The sequence below is a fragment of the Phalacrocorax aristotelis genome, chromosome W (genome assembly GCF_949628215.1).
Source record: "Phalacrocorax aristotelis chromosome W, bGulAri2.1, whole genome shotgun sequence".
Classification (NCBI taxonomy): domain Eukaryota; kingdom Metazoa; phylum Chordata; class Aves; order Suliformes; family Phalacrocoracidae; genus Phalacrocorax; species Phalacrocorax aristotelis.
Genome location: NC_134310.1, coordinates 5,056,163 through 5,076,567, shown reverse-complemented (window position 1 = coordinate 5,076,567; position 20,405 = coordinate 5,056,163). Strand labels below are relative to the sequence as shown.

Genomic DNA, 20,405 nt, shown 5'->3' with positions numbered 1-20,405 from the left:
TGAGCTGGGAGAGAAGAAGGAGTAGCGGTGATTACAAGGCCTGCAAATCTTTGTTTACAAGAGCTGCCTTCCTGCAATCTGTCTCCATCGGACAGAAGCATCCGTTACCCTTGAGAGAGCATCATACAGGGAGGAACTGAACCAGAGCAGCTGCATGCAAAGTGTGTGGGGTGCATGGCTCCATATGTGCCGTCTCAGTGCTGTTCCCAAATGCTGCCAGCACTTTTGATCCAAAAAGCCAGGGCTTTTCCCCTCCAGCATGTTCCCTTGCTTCAGCCAGGGGCAGAATCACAGTGGAGTAGTGCAGGATAAAGCAGGGCTTGCTCTCATATCCCAAATGCTGATCATAAAGATGGTCATATACACCGTGGCACACGTGGATGGGGCAGATCAATGGGGAGTCACAGTTCATTTGCCACAATGACAACCTGCATAAACAGGTCTGAGACAGGAGAGACCCAGGGCGGCCGTGCTGGAGAGCTCAGCTGCACATGCATGGGGGCCGTTTGCCCAGGTCGCTGGACATCTGCTCTCCACCCTGAGCTACTGCTCGAGCCCAGCTGCCAAAGCTTTAATAACCCAGAGAAATGGCTCGCATCTTTTTTTACACCGGGGTGAAATGCCTGGGCAGAAAAAGAGGGTCTGTGCAGGAGACACAGATGTATGGCAGCTCCGCTCCAAGTCCTCTAGCCATCTCCTGAGCAGGCAGTGATCAGTCTGGCAGATGCTGCCCTGAACACCCAGCTTTCCCCACAAGCTGCTCGTTCCACGTAGGGCTGGGGCCCGCTGCGCGCCTCGGCTGATGCTGGCACCCGGGGGGATGCTGGCTTTGCTGCTGCAGGTGGCCGGCACATAGCGGGGATGTGCTAGCAGGGACTCTTGGCTTGCTGAGTCTTGCTGCTTTACTGCAAATAGCTTTGGCCGTAGCTGCTGTAAAAACAGTAAAAACAGTAAAAACCATACCCCCAAAAGTCCCTTTCTGCTCCGTCCTTTAGCTGGAGAGACTTTGCCAGCACCAGGTGTAAGGGGCTGCTCAGGGGATGCAATGAAACCCAGTTCTGATTTATTTGTGTCTCTTTAACCCTTTTTTCTCTCCATTAATATCTGTCAGGGGGACTCCTTCCCTTCCTGAGGGGTATTTTCCCCTTTTGTGATTGTTTTAACACTGGGAGAGGAGCCAGAAAGAGATTCCTGAAAGAAAAAGGCCTCCAGGCATTAGAATAAACCTGCAGGTGCCCCCTTCTGCCCACACCACTGCCGCTCGCCACGGGCTGGTATAGTCAGGCAGGCCCATATGGGTTCTTGTTTGGCTTTGGTTTGGGACATCACATAAGCAGAGGCCTCAGCATTTACCCCGTGCTTGAGTTGAAGCCCATGCTTAAGGACACTCACAGCCCTTTTGCTTCCTCCTCAGCATCTCCCTGTTGAGGACCAGGGTTCTGCCAGTCCCATCTGGTTTAACACACTGGACCGTCAACCACTGCACATCTCAGCGCTGGTCACAACTCCCTGATGCATCCAGAGCCTTCATTAGGTTTCATCGAAACCCCATGTTGGCGAAGGTTTTACTGCAGTGACCTCCTACGCAGCACAAACCACAAGTATCACCCCAGTTCTCCAAAAAGAACGTGAAGGGATGGAAGAGAAGCTCTCTGTTGTCTTTCAGGTAAGCGACTTTAAATATGCAACTCTGTCTGATGGTTTCAATTATTATTCTTTTAACTGTGCTACAAGAGAGAAAAAAAGATTTATCACAAAAGATTATTTTGGGGGAAGGGGAGGAGGATGGGGGAACTCTAGAATGTTTTATTTATGGGAAAACTGCAAATTACCTTAATAAATTCCTTTACTAAGCTGTGTCAGCTACTAAAACATTGTTCTTTGTGGGTGAATAACTTTTAATTTGAGTGTTCTAGTATTCAGCAGAGTGAGGTAATGGATTAGCAATTGCCTGTATTGTAAACGTCATCTTGGCATAATTAGGATGATTATTGTTAACCAGTGGAGTTTAGTATTTATCTGTCACTGGGTGAGAGACTATAACAAAGCCCCAATTAGTTATAAATGGTGGTGGGTGGTGGGGACGGAACGCAGCCTCTGAAATGCTATTTTTGTTTTAAATTTGTTTCACTGTTTATTTGGTTTTAGCATCTGCATTAATGTGATCTCCCCCTGACAAGAGGGAGCACGAATCACGTGCACATGTAGATGTCATGTGTGTCAGGGCAGGAATTACAGCAGAGACAGCGGCACGAGCGGGAGCAGTGCTGCAATTCACTGCACAAAGCATGGGTTGCTGCCTGAAGCAGGTACATGCAAACTGTCCTCCGCCGCGCCCAGCCGGGAATAGGTGTGATCCCTAAATCTGCCCAGTATCGCAGGCTTAAGACAGTGTCAAAAGGTGTAAGAAACTTTTTTTGAACCGATTCCATCCTGATTCCTCCTTTCCTGCTCCGCTCACCTTTGTCCCTTTGCCCTCAGAGTCATATTTGCCCTTCAAATGGGCCCAGTGAATGTTTGATCTGTAACAACAGTCGCCCCCTGAGACATGGGAGCGGAGAAGCAGTAGAAGTTCACGTCAGTACAAAAGGGATGCTAAGTTGCTGGAAGGCAGCAAGCATTACTTCAGCTGTCTCTGATTGTGGTGTTTCTAGCTCCAGTTCCCAAGCATTTGCGCCCACTGACTGCGGTGCAGGTCAGGTGGCCTTGCCAAACCCAGCCCTCAAAGCAGTCACGCAGTCAGTAACCGCCTGCCTGAGCTGTGCCCGCTGTGTCATCACCTGCGATGGACACCAGCAAGCCCGCACTCGGCACCAACGTCAAGTTTGAAGTCTTAATTTCCTTTTCGGCTTCTCGCTGCCCGCTCGCTTCTAACAGCGCCCTGTTTCTGTTGGTCAAATGGATGCTTTAAGAGGAAGTGGTCTGGGTTCAGCTCTCCAAGGGAAGGGATGAAAAGCCTTGTTACAGGCAGCTATGGAGCAGTGTCCCCATTGCAAACATCATCTCCTTTTCCCCCAGGGCAGTCAGCAGCTGGCTCAAGACACCAGGGTTAATGTCCTTTGCAAATACTTATCTGGCCTAATAGAACTGGGGATATTGCTATCACTCACAGATATTTCAAATCCTCCCTCTTAATCCTGACAAGCTCTTGCCCTTAATAACTTCAGCGGGACTTTTGCCAGAGCAAAGTCAGATTCTCAAACGAAATGAAAAGAAAAGCAGGAAGGGAAGTTCAAGGTGAGGGTTTTTTCCTTGGTGCTTTTTATGGATGTTCATCGCTGGAAACTGTTTTTTTTTTCCTTCTGATTATCTAAATGATGGATGAGTCAAACATCCTGAGAAATTTTTCCAGATCCAGATACAAATGACAGAGGATGAACTGAGCAAAGCCATCAGGGGCTGAAAAAAGAGAGAGGAAGAAGACTTAGCTGATAGGGAAATAAAAGACTCAGTGGGAAGAAAGAAAGCGGTTTCAGAGGAAAGCAGGGATAATGTACTTTATGAAGCTTAGACGTAGGAAGAGTTTATACACTTTTAATTAACAGATATTTAAGTACATTGTAATAATCAGTTGGTTTACCCTATCTCAGACAACAGATTTTTTGTGGCCACAGTGTAATAGGTGGTAGCTCTTCAAATTTGTTGGAAACCTTTTGCAGTGCTGAGTCTCCTGTGACACAGATTATCTCAGCTTTCTTTAAAAATGAGAGGAACATTTCTATACTCTCTCTGTGGCAGAAAAAAAAAACACAACTAGAAAACGTGAAGCTGAGAGCCACAAAGCAAATAAAGATCCAGTTCTTGTTTTCAGACATTCTCTGATTGCTGGAGACGCTCCTACTCTAGGGAGGGAAGAGGCTTGATCGATCGTTTGCAGGGTTTAGGGCAAGCAATGCTGATAACCGATGAGCTCTTGTCAGGATATGAGCCCTGGGAGACAATGAGCAGCAAGAACAGAAGATCTGAGCTGCTCTTAGCAAGAACTGGCATTTTCCTGCACCTTTTAAAAGTAGGCACAAGGTGCCATGCGATCCCTCCGGGGCACCGGCTCAGGAATGGGACAGATCTTTCTCTGTCCAGCTCAGCCCTGCCCAGCCCAGCACCAGGTGAAGTTTGGCAAGCTAATATCCCCCTGGGGAGCTCATATCCCTCCAGGCCCAACCTCACCCTGGGCCTCTTATTTTCTCCCAGGGTGCAGAGACTCACCTTTTCACCCAAGGAAGGAACTGATGTCGCCACCTGAAAATCTGCAACATCTCTGGGAGGATCCATGAGCCTGTGGCCACAGCAGGGCACAACTGCAGCAGTCAGAGGCTTGCCAATAAAAATAGGGTTTGACCTGTTTTTGGAGTGGGTGCAACCTGGATTTACTTGCCACAAGACTGCACAGGTACCGCTTCCATTGTAAACTATATAAAGCTTGTAAATACCCAGTAAGCCTAACTTAGGTCCCGATTATACCTGAAACAAGCCCATAAATCCAATGTATTTTTTTGCAAATGCAGCCAAAGTTCTGCTATTATTTATTTAGATGCATCTGGGAGCTTACAAATTTGCAATGATTTGCCAGCACAAATATTTTTCAGAAATACGTTTCCCCCCTTCTCTGTAGATATTCTGCCTCCAGCATTTGTGGGGAAAAAAGACGTTTTGGCCAAAGTAGGAAAAAGTAAAAATCTATAAGCGTTTTATAGAACTCGTCAAATACAATTTTGGTTTAGTTTTACAAATAAGCAGGACTTTCTATTCTCTTCAGCACCTATGGGAAGGTCAACATTACTTCTATAAAACCTTCAGCAGCAAGGTTTTTACATGGATATGTCCACTTTCCATGGAAAGTCAATAGATACACTCAGAGCAACTCCTGAACAGAACAGGAGGGATCAGAAGGGAATTTTTGAGAGGTTGAGCTTGCATGTATGAACTGAAGCAGAGTCTAATTCCTTAAAGGCTTGATCCAGCCCTTACTGAGATATATGAAATTGCTTCAACCAAAACAGGACCTGACCTTCACCGAGAAACATGCCAGGACCTGGACGAGCCCCAGGTGCTTAACACAGGCACAGACACGCCAGCAGCCACCTCCTCACCCTGCCTCAGTTTGGATTGCAGTCAGTCCCTGGGAGAAAATAGAAATTCGTCATAACGAATGAAGCGGGAGGCTTGGCTCAGTAGCACCATTTAACACCTGATAATCCCTCATCCCAATTTGCTTCAGTTTATTAGACATCCCTGGAAACAGGCGTGATGGAAACACCACGGAAACATGACAGCAAGTAGGGCTGTCAGTTCACAGCCTCTCCAACGAAGGATTCTTCAGGGAGAGCAGAGCTGGCATCACATGGGCACCTCCCTCTCCTCTTCCCAGCTTCAAGAGCATGAAGACACCCCCATGCTGCAGCCAAGAGGGGCACTTTTTCATCAGATCTGGAGGGAAAATCAAGCCAGCCATGTCCACAACTGTCAGTGCCAACAGTCCTTCCGTAGTAATGGCATAAATCCCAGTATGGGCAGAAAGGGGCAGATTAAACTGGCTGAACTAAGGTGCTTGCTTCTGGAGACACCAAGAGGAAGTGTTACTTCCCTCCCCCAGCCCTTGCGCTTCAGCATTGCCACTTGGCTTGGATAATTTACTTTTAATAGTCTGGTTACAAATGAGATTGCAAAGGAAGCACGTGACTCAGAACAGGGATTTCTGAGTCACATTCTCATTTCCCCCTCATGCCTCCTAGCCCTCTAATGAAGTACAAAGAGACATTAAGAAAACACTAAGAACTCTTTATCTGCTGAGATTCGGGAACTGGTACAGTGAGCAGGCAATAATGGATTCCACGTATTTGTAATACGTCCCTGAGGCAGCAACCAAACAAAGAAGATGGGAAGTTCAAGTGCTCAGGACATAGACTGCCCGGATCAGGTGGCAGATGAGCAGAGTCTGAGGTTGGGTGAACACGCCTTTCCCAGACAGTCTCTCAGGAGGCTTTCAGCCGTGCCTATGCCTCATTCCCTGGGAAACCCAAGGGGAATTAAGTAGCTGTCATCTGTGCTTTGAGACATCTTCTACATCACCCCCCCAACATGTACCATATCACTTGGGTCAGGTTAAATTGCAGCATGCAAATGAGAAGAAAAAATGGGCCACATCCTACCTCTGCCTACAACGTCCCTAACTATAACCCCGGTTCAGCAGACAACTGCAGGCAATGGGAAAACCAGGCTTAGGGAATCAACGGGCAAATGTCCCCCCAAGGCAAAGAAATCAATGCAAAAATCAAATAGAGGTTAAAAACACATACATAGTACTAATTACAGAAAGAGATCTAAGCCGGGGGTGGATGAGCACCCTTGATAAAGGAAATGGCTCCACCAGGTAAACGGAGCAGTTGGCCTCAATGACTTGGGTTATTTATTTTAACTTTTTCTCTTCCTTCATGTAGGTCAGATGCCTTCCCGAGGGGGTTTCTCTTAACCTCCCTCTTAGGATCTCAATTACACACTCAACACAGATTAACAACAACAGGTAATAGAACAGTTAGAGCAAAAGAAACCTCAGAGGAAAACACAGCCCACTTAGGCCAGAACAAATAGCAAAGGGTTCATGGGGAAGGAAAATCAATGTGGCGGATATTTATTACACTCTTTATGGAGGGAGATGGGACTCAACCAGAGCCCATTTAGAGTTCTGTTCCGCTTGGGTTTTGCCATAAACAAAAATAATGAGTCCAGACCTTCATTACAGTTTTGTGCCAGCACATTTTAATTAGGGTTAGGAAAATAGACAGGGAGGGGAAAAAAGCAAGAAAAAAGAAAGAGAAAGAAAAGAGGTGAGAAAAATCTCCAGCTAATTCATAATTTAGTACGAATCCTGTTCAGGCTTCTGTTGGATCTTCCAAAAGCAACATCCCCTTTCATTTGGATTGGCTAGTTGCTGTTCAAACGGCCTTTTGATGCCACACATGAAGAGAAAACAAACAACCATGAGCAGGGAGGGGAAAAGGGAAAAAAAAAGGCAAATAATGTAATATGTATAGAATCTAACACAACACAGCGTCCCACACTGGGAGGCAAAGACCAGTGGTGGTGACTGTAATTCAGCACGAGTGGGAACAAAGTAGAAAAATAAAGGGCAGAGGAAAAACACTTTGTGACTAATCAAATCCTTCTTGCTTTCACCCACTTGCCTCCCAGCGTATGCACACGCACCGCAAGGTGTTCACAGACATGCTCAGAGCCATGCAGCAGGAGCACCTGGGAGTGCTCACATACACTTGCAGGGGTATAACCATGAGCTCTGTAAGGGATTGCGTGGCCCTAAGGCCATAGAACGGGGCACAGGAGCACATGCCCTGCTGGCTGATGAGAAGCCGTTTCTCACCCTGGCCCATGCTGGCTTGCATGCGCACAAAGCCAAGTACGTGTGTGTGTTTGTGTGCAGATGTCTGCAGTGACCCACAAAATGTGTTCTCCCTGCTTGATCCATCCTATTACATGACTGTGCTCAGACGTGGTGGAGATTGATAGCATTGAGATCGGACTCTGGTCAAGGAATTTGAAATCTGATTCGAGGTGAGTCCTGATTCAAGTATAGCTCAAAAATCAAATTATTTCAGTTGTGGCAGGGAGGGGGAAGAGAAACAGAGTAGGTGAAATAATAGCTACTGTCTGGCTAAGATAAACCAGGCAAGACAAAATATTAATTCTGATTCTGTTAGCACACCAAACAGAGAGAGACATAATTCCATCTACCTGTCCAAATCAGAGGAAATGACTGTCACCAACGGTGCATAATTCAGGGGTGATAAATCATTAAAACCAGGTAGAAATGGTGACATCCCACTATTTGATGCCATTGATAATAAGCCTGTCTGGAAAAGGGAGATCCTCTGAGTTGTGGCTCATGTTTCTTTGCGAATGGAGGCATGGGTATGCTTTGATGCTCTCGTAAGGTTCACGAGCCTCACTGATAGTGGAGAACAACCCAGACTGCATGATGACATCTCAAATGTCCTGTTGCACAGACCCAACACCAGGCTGAATTTGAGCCATCTCCTCAAGCTCAGGGCTATGTCCGTCCGCTTGCTCCAAAGGGTGGATGGGATGACCTCAGGCCTGGAGGAGGCCTGAAGATAAAGCCCTGCTGTGCTCTGTTTCCTCCCAGCTCTGCCAGTGATTTGCTGTGTCATCTCGAGCAATCACTATAGCTAGACACGTCCCCTTTCCTATCAGATGGCTTATATAGGTGTCCTCATTAACTAATGAGCCAAACTGATCACACATTGCTGATGGGACTCGCTTGGAGTCTTGGAGTGCAAGTGTTGTTCCATCAGCCCACAGTATTCCATCCAACATGATCAAAAGTCTCTTTCCAACATTTGCTGGCACAGCAGGGGTAAAAGGAGATTGAACTGGGCTCGGTGCTTGGAAAATAAAGGTGTTGCAGGTGAAACACGAGGAGTCCAGATCAGGATTGAGAGGAAACTAATCCCTGCTCTATGAAATTAGTGCATTTCAGAAAGAGGGCACAGCCATTTTATGGAGCATCCTTGGTTTGTCATTTCCCCTGCTGCTCCAATCACTTTGGGCTACCCTAGAGGAGTGGGGCCGTAATCACTGCCAGACACAGAACAAAGGCAGGAAAAAAATCTTCAGGGAAGTAGGGAAACCTGTGGCTCAAACTGTGTCTCTGCAGGAGCTGAAGAAAGCTGCAGCTTTCTGCAGCCACCTGGAGCTTAATTGCCACTTAAAGGAATTATCTTCAGCCTTTATCCCTAAGAAAAACAACTATTTGTACGGAACAGACAGACAGGGAAGCATATTGGAAATTGCTTTGTAGACCTGCTTCCCCTCCTTTCCCCATGTTCAAAGTGAAAGAAAATAGAAACAAAATTCAGTCAACAGTGACAGGAAGGAAAAGAGGTGCTGGGCAGACCATGAGCCTCTAGAAGCTGGAATAGGAGAGAACGGATACTTCCAAGCATCCCCTGGTCTTGCTTTCCTTCCCCAAGCATCTGCTGTTGGTCACTGGCATACGCACCTGACGGACTGGCCCTGTGTCTCACCAAGGGCACCCCTGTGCCACCCTTCAGGGTAGCTTTTGCTGCTTTTGGCATTACTATAATTAATGTTTTTAGGGATTTCTCCCGGCATTTGATAGCCCAATGCCATCACTGGGATTCTGTCAGGAAGACTATTTCTTCTCTCCTTTAAAGAAAAAAGGAAGCCCTTTCCTCTTTCATATATACCAGGAATAACTGCTTGCTGAAATGAGCTACTCGCTGTGGGAGAAAGGCACTGCACTGACAGGCTTGAAAACTGACAACTTACTATTAAACTACAAAACAGTCACCTCCCCAGTGATGGTGGACGCTTAGCAGCAGGAGACTCTTCTCTTCCAGCATCCTTTTGCTCTACTGAAAGCTTCAGAGGAAGTTGTAAGAAACCAAAACTGGGCAGGTCTAGCCTTATGTACCCAGAGCTTTCACTAGCCCTGGCTTAAACCCTAAATTGTTTTTTTTAACCCTCTTCATTGTCATCCAGTCTCGTCTCATAACGTCATGTCCAGACTCCCTTCCGAACAGCTCTCTGAGCACTTGTTACTGAGGCACCCAGGCCTCTCTACCACACCGCAGCAACCTGGAAGCACGCTCCACAGTATGGACTTCAGTGCTTAGGGCTAGACCAAGGATCCAGTTACTCATTCTTCCTTTTTTCTCCTTTTATTCCTAATGTTAGTGTCTCATTAGTCTATGGGTGGCTCTCCTTAGTCAAAGCTCTATCCCGCATCTGCCTTACGTCCCTATCTCTCCTTCTTCAGCCAAGCATCTCTATACACATAGATCCATGTACATTAGCTGTTGCGTTCTCAGCATATGGCTTTCAAGCACTTCCTTTCAGAAGCCCTAAAATCGCCTAAAATAATCCAGACCCTCTCTCATGCCACATTCTCCAATTCACAATCAGAAGCTATTGCCAAAGGCTTTATATTTAAAAAACTTATGGTGACTTTTTCCACAATTAAGCATTTTCATTCAAACCATCCAACATTACCTGCACGTGCCCTGGGAGGCAGAGCAGACAGTGGGAAAGTCCCTCAGCATAAAAAGGGATTGATTGAAGGACAGCCCTGGGTCAGTAAGACATGTTCTAGACATTCATATCCCAAATAGGTAAGACTGCTGTTCTGGAATAATCAGGTTTTTTAGGAGATCACAGATTTCCTGGGGTAACTACTTCCCTGGTCAAAAAGCTGCATACCTAGCAATTTCTTGCTTTCATTTTCTTGTCCTTGATCCTCAGCATCTCTTTACAGAAGTCAACAGAGATACGTCTGTTTATGTGAGCTAAAGTTCTGGTCCAAGTCTCAGTCTATATTACAAACAAAGTTTCAAAGGAATTCTTGGCAAATGAAGAAAGAAAATAAAAGTCTTTTTGTACTCTGAAATTTCCCAGGAATAAAACAAATGCACAGTCAAAACTATTCAAATTACATTTCAGGAGATCAGTCATAGAATCTGTTAATGCATTTCTTTTTAAACAGATGGAGTTTGCAAATTTACTTTGGGCTTATAGGCTAACCTGTTCTATTGCCATCATGGCCAAACCTGATTTCTGACATAAGACTGTGTGTTCACAAGAGTCTCCATACGGTGAATTGGATAGGATTCTGCCTAACATAGATAAGGTTTAATTAGAAGAATAACTTAGTCTTATCAAGGTTGTATCAGCTCTTGAAGCCAACTTACATGCATATTCAAGTAAGTCAGGCATATACCCACCAAAAAAATTGCTCGATTTTTCAGAATACAAGATCAGAATCAAGCATAGGGTCTCACTTCCGTACATGCATAAAGCAGTGCTGTACCCTGGGGAAAGCTATTCTGAAATCGATGTGACTCGTCACTCAGTAAAGCTCTGCACAGCACAGTCCAGTCTGCAGCATTTATAGCTAAAGGTTGTAGCTACAGGCTTGGGCCTCATTCCCCATTGTACAGTGTGAACAGTAAATTACCGTTATTCCCACTTTTTAAGGTCCTTGCCTAAAGAGTTTTAATCCTTTAAAAGCAAATAACTGCACCCCATCTTCTTGTGTTGCTGGAGCAGAAAATGTCTCTGCAATTGTGATTATTGACTTGGTGGTCCTGTTACACCCACCTCAACATAGGCTTTATTCTCATGTGCACTAGGATCACTTACAGGCAGTAAGTAAAGAGCAGTGATGCTGCTGAGACTCTCCAAGGAGCTTGGAAAATTGACTTTAGCTGGTTCCCTAGGATTACATGTACTTTGCATTCCAGTGCTGCCCATGGTGCATTCTTGCAGAGAGCTGGGACTGGGCTGGGACCCAGGTACTTCTCATTTCTGCTTTCTGTTTGCTTCCAGTTCACACATGCCAGCTTCACCGACGTGGATGAAATAAGCCTGTGGTACATGGCAGACAGAGTTACAGAGGCTGCGAGCAATGAGTAAGCTGGAGCTTTTGTTTGTGTATCAACACCACAACTGTCAGGTGCATCCTGGCTGCAAGCATTTATTCCAGGTGATGCTGTAAAGAACAGAAACAAGATAGCAAGACATTGCATGCCACATAGGCTCTGCAGTGCCAGCAAAGAGAAAGCTCTCACAAAAAAAGCACAGCTGACCTGCTGGAATAAGCCTAAGCAAGAGTAAGCCATAATAATCGTAGCTCTTTGAAAGCCTCTGTTTCATTAGAGAGACTTTAATAGCTTTATAAAATCAGGAAAGTGTTTATTATACAACTTACAGATGGGAACATAAAGACTCTGCAAGGTAGTGGCTGGGGCGTTCAGATGCTTGTTGAGATCCATCCATGCTTTGTTGCTAATGATCCAGCCAAGGGTGATTGTGCATGTCTCACGTTGAACATCTACATGCTAAAGCAACCATAGACAGGAACCGCTTGTGAAAATCTTGCCCAATTAATTTCCTGAGGCTCTCCCAGAAAATCAGCGGCAGAGAAATAGAAACCAGGGTTGCTGAGCGCACCACTCCCTTAGCTCTCCTCACCAGGGGACTGACTGCAGGCCCGGCCCGGTGGCGTTCAGACATCAGGCTCTAGCCAGTCCCTTGAAAGAAGGGTGTGTAGGCAAACAGTTACCCAACTTTCAGGAAACTCTTTACCTTTGAAACACTCTCCATGACTGTTATTACCATATTTGCCTGGTTACCAACAAGGTTTCTATTTGAATAATTGCTTTGCCCCTCCCTGAATCCCATTGACTTAGGGCTTTTGTTTGTTTGTGTGTCGTCTTCTCCTCCTCTTGTTTTAATTAAGATACATTTTACTAATTATCCAAAGAGAAACATGAACACATTAAAAACTGAATTATGTAAGAAGCTGGGGTAACTGAGATTCAAGGGAAGGGGCTGAGGTGGCTGTGCTCTTGCTCAGACATTGCACTTTGCCAGTGACTTTCACCCAGGGAGCCTAGTTTGCTGCTCAGACATTAATTAGTCCTCTCAGTTTACCTGTGCAGAGCGCCCCACAAGCAACGGGCTCCCGTGGCCAGCTGCGCAGTGGCACGGAGAGGAGTGCTAACTTGCCTGCGGAACAGAGCACGAAGCAATTTCCTATTAGATGCACTGGGGAGGGTTATGGCTCCTTTCTGACCATTGGACTGAATGCAGCAAGAGTGGAAGTATGACACTATTTTGCTTATCTACTGAAAGGTCGCCTGTGCAGCCTAGGAAATAGCCGGCCCTGCCCACTGCTGGTGGGAAGGCAATGAATTTGGTGTACTTTGGGGAAAGCCAAATAGTTGTTGCAGAGGTCTGTCCTCCTGTGAGCTCAATCCTACTGCTCTACGTTGTGAACGCTGAGGAACAGGAGTAAGTTTAAGTGACTCCAAAACCAAGCTCATTGCTTCAGACTCATCATTTAGATTCTGAAAATGCTAGCGAGAGCAGGGCTCATTTGTTGGTGTCTGTTTGCAGGGATTTATTTGTTTGAAAAGGCTAATCAGCTATCAGGATGCAGAAGCAATTGCTTAAATGTAAAGGAAAAGGAAGAAATTGTTCAAAGCTATTCAGATGAGGTAGCATGGTTTGCATTTTGGTGCTGGTGTGCAGCCAGCTGACAAATGCTGAGCCACAGTCTGGTGTAAATCCAGATGAATTCCATTAGAATCAATAGACTTGCTTCCAATTTATTCTGATGTAACAGAGAGCATATTTCCATTTAGATTTACATTAGATTTGTTTCCTGTTTACCATAATTCAGTTTCCATTGTGTACAAAACCAGCTTGGGCCAGGTCTTGATCTCGCTTGCAGTGGACGAAAACAGTTGTTTCAAATGGACCTACATTGGATTTATAATTGCATAACTGAGAGCAGAATCTGATCTAGTCTAAGTGAGAATTTCCCAGGGCATTGCTGTGTGAGAACACCCCTGCCACAGTGAAGTGATCAGGTTCTTTGCCATTGATTTCAATGCAGAAATACTGTCTAAATCCTGGACTGGAGCCCTGAGCTTGACAGCTGCTGCTTCGCACGCCTGAGGTATAGAAGCCCCTCTTTCCTTCAGAAGATGAGATAACAAGCCCACACCACCACCGTCTCATGACCTAACACACCAATACCACACGCTGGCTTAGAATAAAGTCAGGAACAGAAAGAGCTCAGCCTTGCCTGGCAGAAGACTTCCTCAAAAGATATATTGGCCTTAATATATTTCATTTGTCACACGTGCTATTTATAACCGAAGTTCTCCATGTTGCCTTTTGCTTCCTACAGCGCTTCCTCCCTTGAGGCCCTTCCACCTCCCCTCATTCAGTTCAAATTGGGAACATTAGGAGCAATACAATGATTCTCTGGCAGATAAGGCTGTCTGTTTTGGTGGCCACGCTGCTAGCGATAGATTGGGTTATTACTAATAACTAATAAGAGGGTTATTCCCAGCAACATGTGCAATCAAATGGATTTACTCCTCCCCCTTGAAACTGCTTATTTCACTGCTCTCAGGGAAAATAAGGCCATTTAGAGTCATTTATGGTAGCTGCAAAGGCTGTTCTGAGTAGATATACAAGGTATGTTGCCATAGCTTCTAGGAGGACTTTGAACTCAGCTCATCCATCTGGCTTCACAACCTCTCACTCTTGTTCCTTGCTGTCCTCTAGAAGCCACCATTTCAATGGGACGTGAACAGGTATTGCTCTCTCTCTGGATCTTACAGGTACTGTACAAGCTCAGCTAGCCCTTAAAACCCTTGCCTCCTGGCTGCCACTATAACGCTTTATAAGCCTGGATATTCCACCTCGGTTCTGAAAGATGAGTTTTGCTATGAAAACATGCAGCTTGATCCTTTGTTACCCAGGGCCTGGGGAAATGCAAAGCTGATATGCAGTAAAGCAGTTACACGAGCAGCACATCGCTTTGTTATGGCTTGCCATTTCAAAGGAAGACATACCTCTTCCATTGGCGCATGCAGGACTCCTGCGTATTTAATTCCACAGTAACTTTAGGTTCCTTTACAAATTTAAATATTTCTCTTAATTTACAACATTTAGCACCAAACATGGGAAGACAACAATTACAAGAACAGCAGCAATGACACCGATGACACCACCACACTTAGGCGGCTATCAGTATTAGGAGCACATTATGTGGCAGATGATTGAAATTTCAGCATCTCTACGCTTCTCTCACCATGTCATCTCAGCCCTGTGCAGAAAGACTGGAAATTACCCACGGGTTTGGCCTGCAGTATATAAAACAGAGCCTTGAAAAAACAAGGCAATCATCAAATTTCCAGTGTAGGTGGCAATCTGTCTGTTAGGTTTGCACACATACACATTATTGGGGCCCGCAAGTGCCTAAAGGCAGTCTTACACAGAGCATCTTGTGCCTATAAAACACAAAGGCACACCAGATTCTCTTCTGTCTGATGCTTCACAGTGAGCAATAACCGAGCGGGACCCATCACGTGGTAACAAAGGCTGACATAAATACTTATTTGTGATTTTGTTCCCCACGGTTTTTATTCCACCATGCAATTTGCATTACAATTGGATCCTAATTGTCCATTTTAGTAGGCAAACAGCAATCTGATATAGATTAAAATACATGAGGTAAAGCAGCACCATCACAAAATAGGTGCTACCAGCCAAAGACAGCCTTCCTGTCTCCCAGGGTTTTGACACTGGCTGATTAAGCAGCTGGGCAGCACTGCCCAGAATTAACATGAGCTCAAAAAACCAGCAGTGGGAGTCTGCTCAACCAAAGTCAAAGCGCCATTCATCGGGGCTTCCCGACAGCCCCGAGGGTCTGAGGCGACATATTCCTGAATGCACGTCTGAGGTGACATGGTGCTACTGTCCTCAGTGAAGGGAGGCCTGGGAAGTGACGCACCACAGGGTCAATATGGCACGACGGCCCTGCGAGGGAGCATCGGCACAGCTGCCCTGAGAAAGGAGACCCTGCGAAGCACTGCTGGTCCTGCAATGTTGCTGGGAGCCCCTGCGAGGTAATGAGGCACACTTGGCCTCAGCAGCCCGTCTGCGGTAGCACGGCAGAGCCACCGTGGGGACAGAGCCCTGGAAAGCAGCATGTGGCCCTGAAAAGAAAGCCATGTGGCTGAAAACCAGGAACACCTGGAAGGAGAGCACTTCCAGGAGGGAATGCCACAGAGCCAGCCTGACTAAGAGAGGCTTAATGTGGCACAGCTGCCCGGAGCCAACAGGCCCCTTGCAAGGAAATGTGGTGCAGCTGCCTTGGATTGGAGAGTGTGTGCAAGTGCTTCTGGGGGAGGGCCATCCATAATGAAGCAGCCTCAAAGGAGATGTGACACAGCCTGCTTGAGCCCCTGAGAGCTCAGCTAGCACAGCCATTGCATTGAATTCTCTTGTATGTGAAAAAACCCTCTGTATTCCCAAGGCTGCTAGTGCAGACTCATTGATTAGAAGGCAGGGCAGGAAATTAAATGAGGCAGGTGAATTAAAGCCAGACTTCACAGGCTGCATCTGGTCCTCCGTTCCTTCTGGGTGCAACACTGCTGTAACTTTAAAAAGTAAATTTAGTGCTGAGGAAAGCTGCCAGGCTGATGGCCCTGTAAAATGAAGCACTTGATGCATCCATGACTGAGGTACAGGAGAAGCACAGAAGAGCAGCTTAAACATGCCTCAGCCTGAGCTGTCTTGCTGAAGCACAGCAGCTGGTGGAAATGGCCTGCCTGGGCTTGTCTTCTGCTCGTGAAGCTCAGGAGAAGGAGCTGGCTGGGAAGGCCTGGCTGTGGCTCTGAGATGGAGGCAGGTGCAGCAGGGAATGGCAGTGCTTTTGGTAATCCTGTCCGTGATGCCCTATCAATAGCAGGATCCCAAAGATAAACACGCCTGGCAAGAAGAAAACCCATCCATGGTGCAGCATGTGACGTTGCAAATACACAAATACACATCTTGCAATACACCCAGGCTGGCCTGCAGACGGGAGCTTGCATGCCTTTCATCTTTGGTCCTTGGTCTTGTCCCCACCTGTGTTCACAGAGAACAAGGGAAACATCCATTTCAGAGCAGTTCTTACTATCTGCATCTTTCCTGGTATTTGGTCATAAAACAACAGCCCAGTATTCTGCAGTCTAAAGAGCCTGGCTGTCTTTTGATGAACCCAGACGAGCGAGGAGAGACAGGATGTCTCAGACAAGAGACACATTTTGCCACCTAAGTGGGTGCCCAGAAGAGGATTCGAAGCATGCCTTTACTTGTTTGGCGACCTGACCTCCTTCTTGGCCAGACTCAGGTAAGCCTCAAATGTCTAAATTACATTGTAAAAAAGGGCTGTCGCCTCTTCTGTGAGCAGCTGAATGGTGTGATTTAGCAAGCATTAAGGATGCATGAAACTGAGGAGTAAGAGGCAGTATGGGGATGACAGGCAGTAGAAGAGGCAGTGTAGAACAAGAGAGTAAAAGGGTTGTCCCACTGGCTTCCCAGGCCCTCGCTGGAGGGTGGCACAGTCCTGTCTGCAAAGCATTAAAAAATGCTCTTAAAAAAACCAACTGCATAATGAATAGTCAAACAAAGAAAGAAAACAGTCAGCTCTTGTTCCTCAGAGCACAACCTCTTTTCTCGTCTATCTTGCATTGGATTATGGCAGAGAGGGGAAAAAACAGAAATACCTCAGATAGATTCAGGTAGTTTTACCTCTTTTTATGCTGTACCTGTGGCTGTTTCCAGGTGGTTTGCTTTTTTCTTCTTTTCCCATGTGATAAAATCCGTCATTTGAAGGACAGCAACCAAACCAGCTCTTCCTGTTCTTAAGAAAGGCAGCAACTGCACTTAGTATAAAAGATTGTCAGGCAGATTTGAAGTGTCAATCAAAGTCTATCTCTGAAAAAAGCATTAGTCCAGGCAGCTCACCACACCACCACAGTTAATTTACTCTTTCCAGATATCCCCCTAAGCTGCAAAAAGCCTTGCAGAGCTGGCCAGCTACAGGCATGAGGTGTTAGAGTAGATAATGGACCTAATTCAACTCGGGTCAGTTTGCCTTTTGCAGAGCAAAAGACTGTGATTATCTGGTCCAGAGAAGTAAATATTGGTCTCCCAGGCTTTGTGAGGCAAACGCTACCTTTCACTAGAAGAGGGACATTGATTTAGGACTCTGTTGCTGAGTGCGTCCCATCTTCCATGGCACACTTCCACTTTAATATTATTATTATCAGTTAAATTATTATTTATGACTGCACCTAGGGCTGCACAGGCACTTTCCAAGCACTCAGGAAAGTACTGGCTCTGCTCCAAGAAACTCATTATTTCAGGACAGACGTGCAGAGGCGCCGCACGGTCAAGTGGCAGAAATGCTGACCCACCAGCACCGGCATGCTCTGCTGTGTGCCTAGCTTGTTGGCTGACCTTGGAAAAGTCACATTCCTTCTTCCCATGCTTAGTCCCATCCCACTATTTGTCTATCATCTCAGTTGCTTGGACTGAAAGGTCTTCAGCTGTGACTGTGTTCACATCTTTCTCTATCTTAGAATCTCTTTCTGTGCGAAGTCCAAGGAAGCGCTGGGGGAAATATTTTTTCTTCCTAGGAAAAAACAAACAGGAAAATGAGAATGTCCATTTTCCATGGCATTTCTTCAAATGCTTTAGTTGGAAAAGACAATCAAATATTTCCTTATTGCCGAAAAAAGTCCAGAAAGGCACATTTTTGAGTTGAAAAACAGAAAATGCAGGTTTGGGGATTTGTAAGACAGTTGCCAGTTATTGAAATACTCTGGGGAAAGTGCTGTAGTGGTTAAAGAAACACCCATTTTGTCCTGAAAATAAGTTTGAACCTAAAAATCAAGTTCTTCTATGAGCAGGGGAACTGGTGAAACCTGTTCTACTTCTGATTTGTGTATTACAACTGTTTTTTATTTCTTCCTTTCTTGGTGCTCCCAGGGCATCCTTATCCCCTCCAGACCTCCTTAGCAATGTCCTCGCTTCTTCCAACAGCTGATTGATTTGCAGGCAAGGGGCAGCAAGTGCAGTAGCTGGTTTGACACTAGGCAGGCACTGATTGCCCAGCCAGTATCTAAATGCCAGCTGGTCACCTGGCTGCTGCATCTCAAAATAGATAGGGAGCAAGAGGTGTAACTACTTTTCCTTCAGTAGAATAGGAACTTAAATCTCTCTCTTCTATCCAGCTGCTGTTTTTTACACAAAAATTGCAGGAATCTCGGGTCTGTGAGACCTCTCTCTTTCCATCAGGCTGAGTTGAATCAGGTCAGCTGGTTCAGAAGTTACTGGAGCAGGGGCACTGGCACACAGATGGAAGAACACCACAAGGAGGCTCATTGCCTTATAAACCCTAGCTCAAAAATAAGGCAGTTTTGGTGTAACCATCAATGGGTCCCTACTGTCAGGTGAGGTAGTCGCCATAACAGTGACCAGTCAGTCTCTGTCCTTTGGATATATAAAGGCTGACAAGCTCCAGGACTGTCTACAGTGTGCTTACAGCTTGTTTGCTGTACAGAGCCTTCAACCTAGAAATCAGGGCCCCGCTGTACAGGAGCTGCTCAGGAGCCCAGACAGTCCCTGACCTGAGTCACAGCCAGATGGACAAAGAGTGGGGAAAGGGAAGAATAAATTATTTCAGACTTACACATAGGAAAACAAAGGCCAAGATCAGCAACTTACTGAGGAATCCCGTAAGAGAGTTGAAGGAGTCTCAGATGTCCAGTGTCCCCATCTAGGGCCCTAAGCAAAGTCCACCTCAGCTCCTTCTCACTTCATCACCCAGGCAGAAGTCACCCTTTCATGGGCATTTCACTCTGATTCACTGCCCTCAGGAGCTGAGTCAGTCTTACCCATGCTGCTTCTTTGGTAGCTGAGACCACATGGAACCGCTGATGAGGAAACGTTATTTGTTGTTTTGTTTGGGTTAATTATTCATGGGTACTGTGCTGAAAACACTCGGAGCTGCTTTCTGAACAGTCCTTGGCGTGCAGGGAGGGACTTACCAGACACTGGTGACCTGGCTGCATTTCCATGGCCAAGCGCTCTTCCATCTGCTTCCCTTCAGCTCTTGTCACACTCCCTGTCTCTCATGGCTTTGGCTGTGCTCTTTGGCATTATCTGAATAAGAAAGAGGCAAATACTTGGAGCAGTGCAGACATGCAATCAAAAAAGGCATTTGACCAAGGAGGCACTGACCCTGGCACGGGGAAAATATAAACCTGATCCTCTGACTGTTTTGTTTTTTCAGTCACACTATACAGCTGAGGATAAGCCACTTTCAGAGTTTCAGACCTGTTTATCCTTCTGCAAAAGATGCCTTCACCCTCCAGATAACCTGCAACTATCCAGAAGACTTTTTCCCATAGGCAAGGCTCTCCCTCTTTAGTGCATTTTTTCATCTCAGAACAGGGCAGCCTGCAGCTTTAGGAGCACTTTGAGGATGTTTACAATAAGACAGAGCTTGAATTGCTCTAAACACACTCACCCACATGCATTAGCACTGGACAGTGGTTTTCTGGGGTTATAGTTCCATAAACATTTTCTGACAGGGGTACAGACCTTGCATAGAAGACTTAAGCTTAGCAAAAATAGGATTACCTTCTTAGTTACTCTTCTGAAGCCATCTAGGGCTATTCCCTGGGGTCTCCAGAACGGAGGCTGAACCTCTTGCAAGTTTCTAGGGGTACCTCTTCAGGGCTAGCATTTCCTTTGAGAGCTCATTATCATGCCTTGGACTGCAACCAAGATCCTCATGGCCCATAGGCAGCAGCAGCTTTACCAGGTAGCCACCCCACCCGGCCGAGCCAGTAAGTGCAGGACTGAGTCTCTTGAATCCTGTGAATTGCTCTTTGCAATTATGCAGACAAGAAACTGAGCCTGTGCTGCAAATGTTTCATCAGGATTAAACAGAAGTCTAAAGTTTATGAGGTGGGTTTTTTTGCTGGGTCCTAGCAAAG

The 20,405-nt window shown here is 46.1% G+C and overlaps 2 long non-coding RNA genes across 2 annotated transcripts; one reads left to right on the top strand and one right to left on the bottom strand.

The window, feature by feature from the left end:
* The first annotated feature begins 1,418 nt into the window (after positions 1-1,418).
* Positions 1,419-4,278, top strand: LOC142049771 (uncharacterized). The gene is made up of 3 exons (XR_012657820.1): positions 1,419-1,666; positions 2,149-2,309; positions 4,192-4,278. It is a non-coding gene; the product is annotated as an uncharacterized LOC142049771 (long non-coding RNA).
* A 2,463-nt stretch (positions 4,279-6,741) lies between these two features.
* Positions 6,742-19,436, bottom strand: LOC142049770 (uncharacterized). Its single transcript, XR_012657819.1, has 3 exons — positions 19,129-19,436; positions 17,166-17,260; positions 6,742-16,482 (listed from the first exon to the last, which is right to left on the bottom strand). It is a non-coding gene; the product is annotated as an uncharacterized LOC142049770 (long non-coding RNA).
* Between the last annotated feature and the right edge of the window lie 969 nt (positions 19,437-20,405).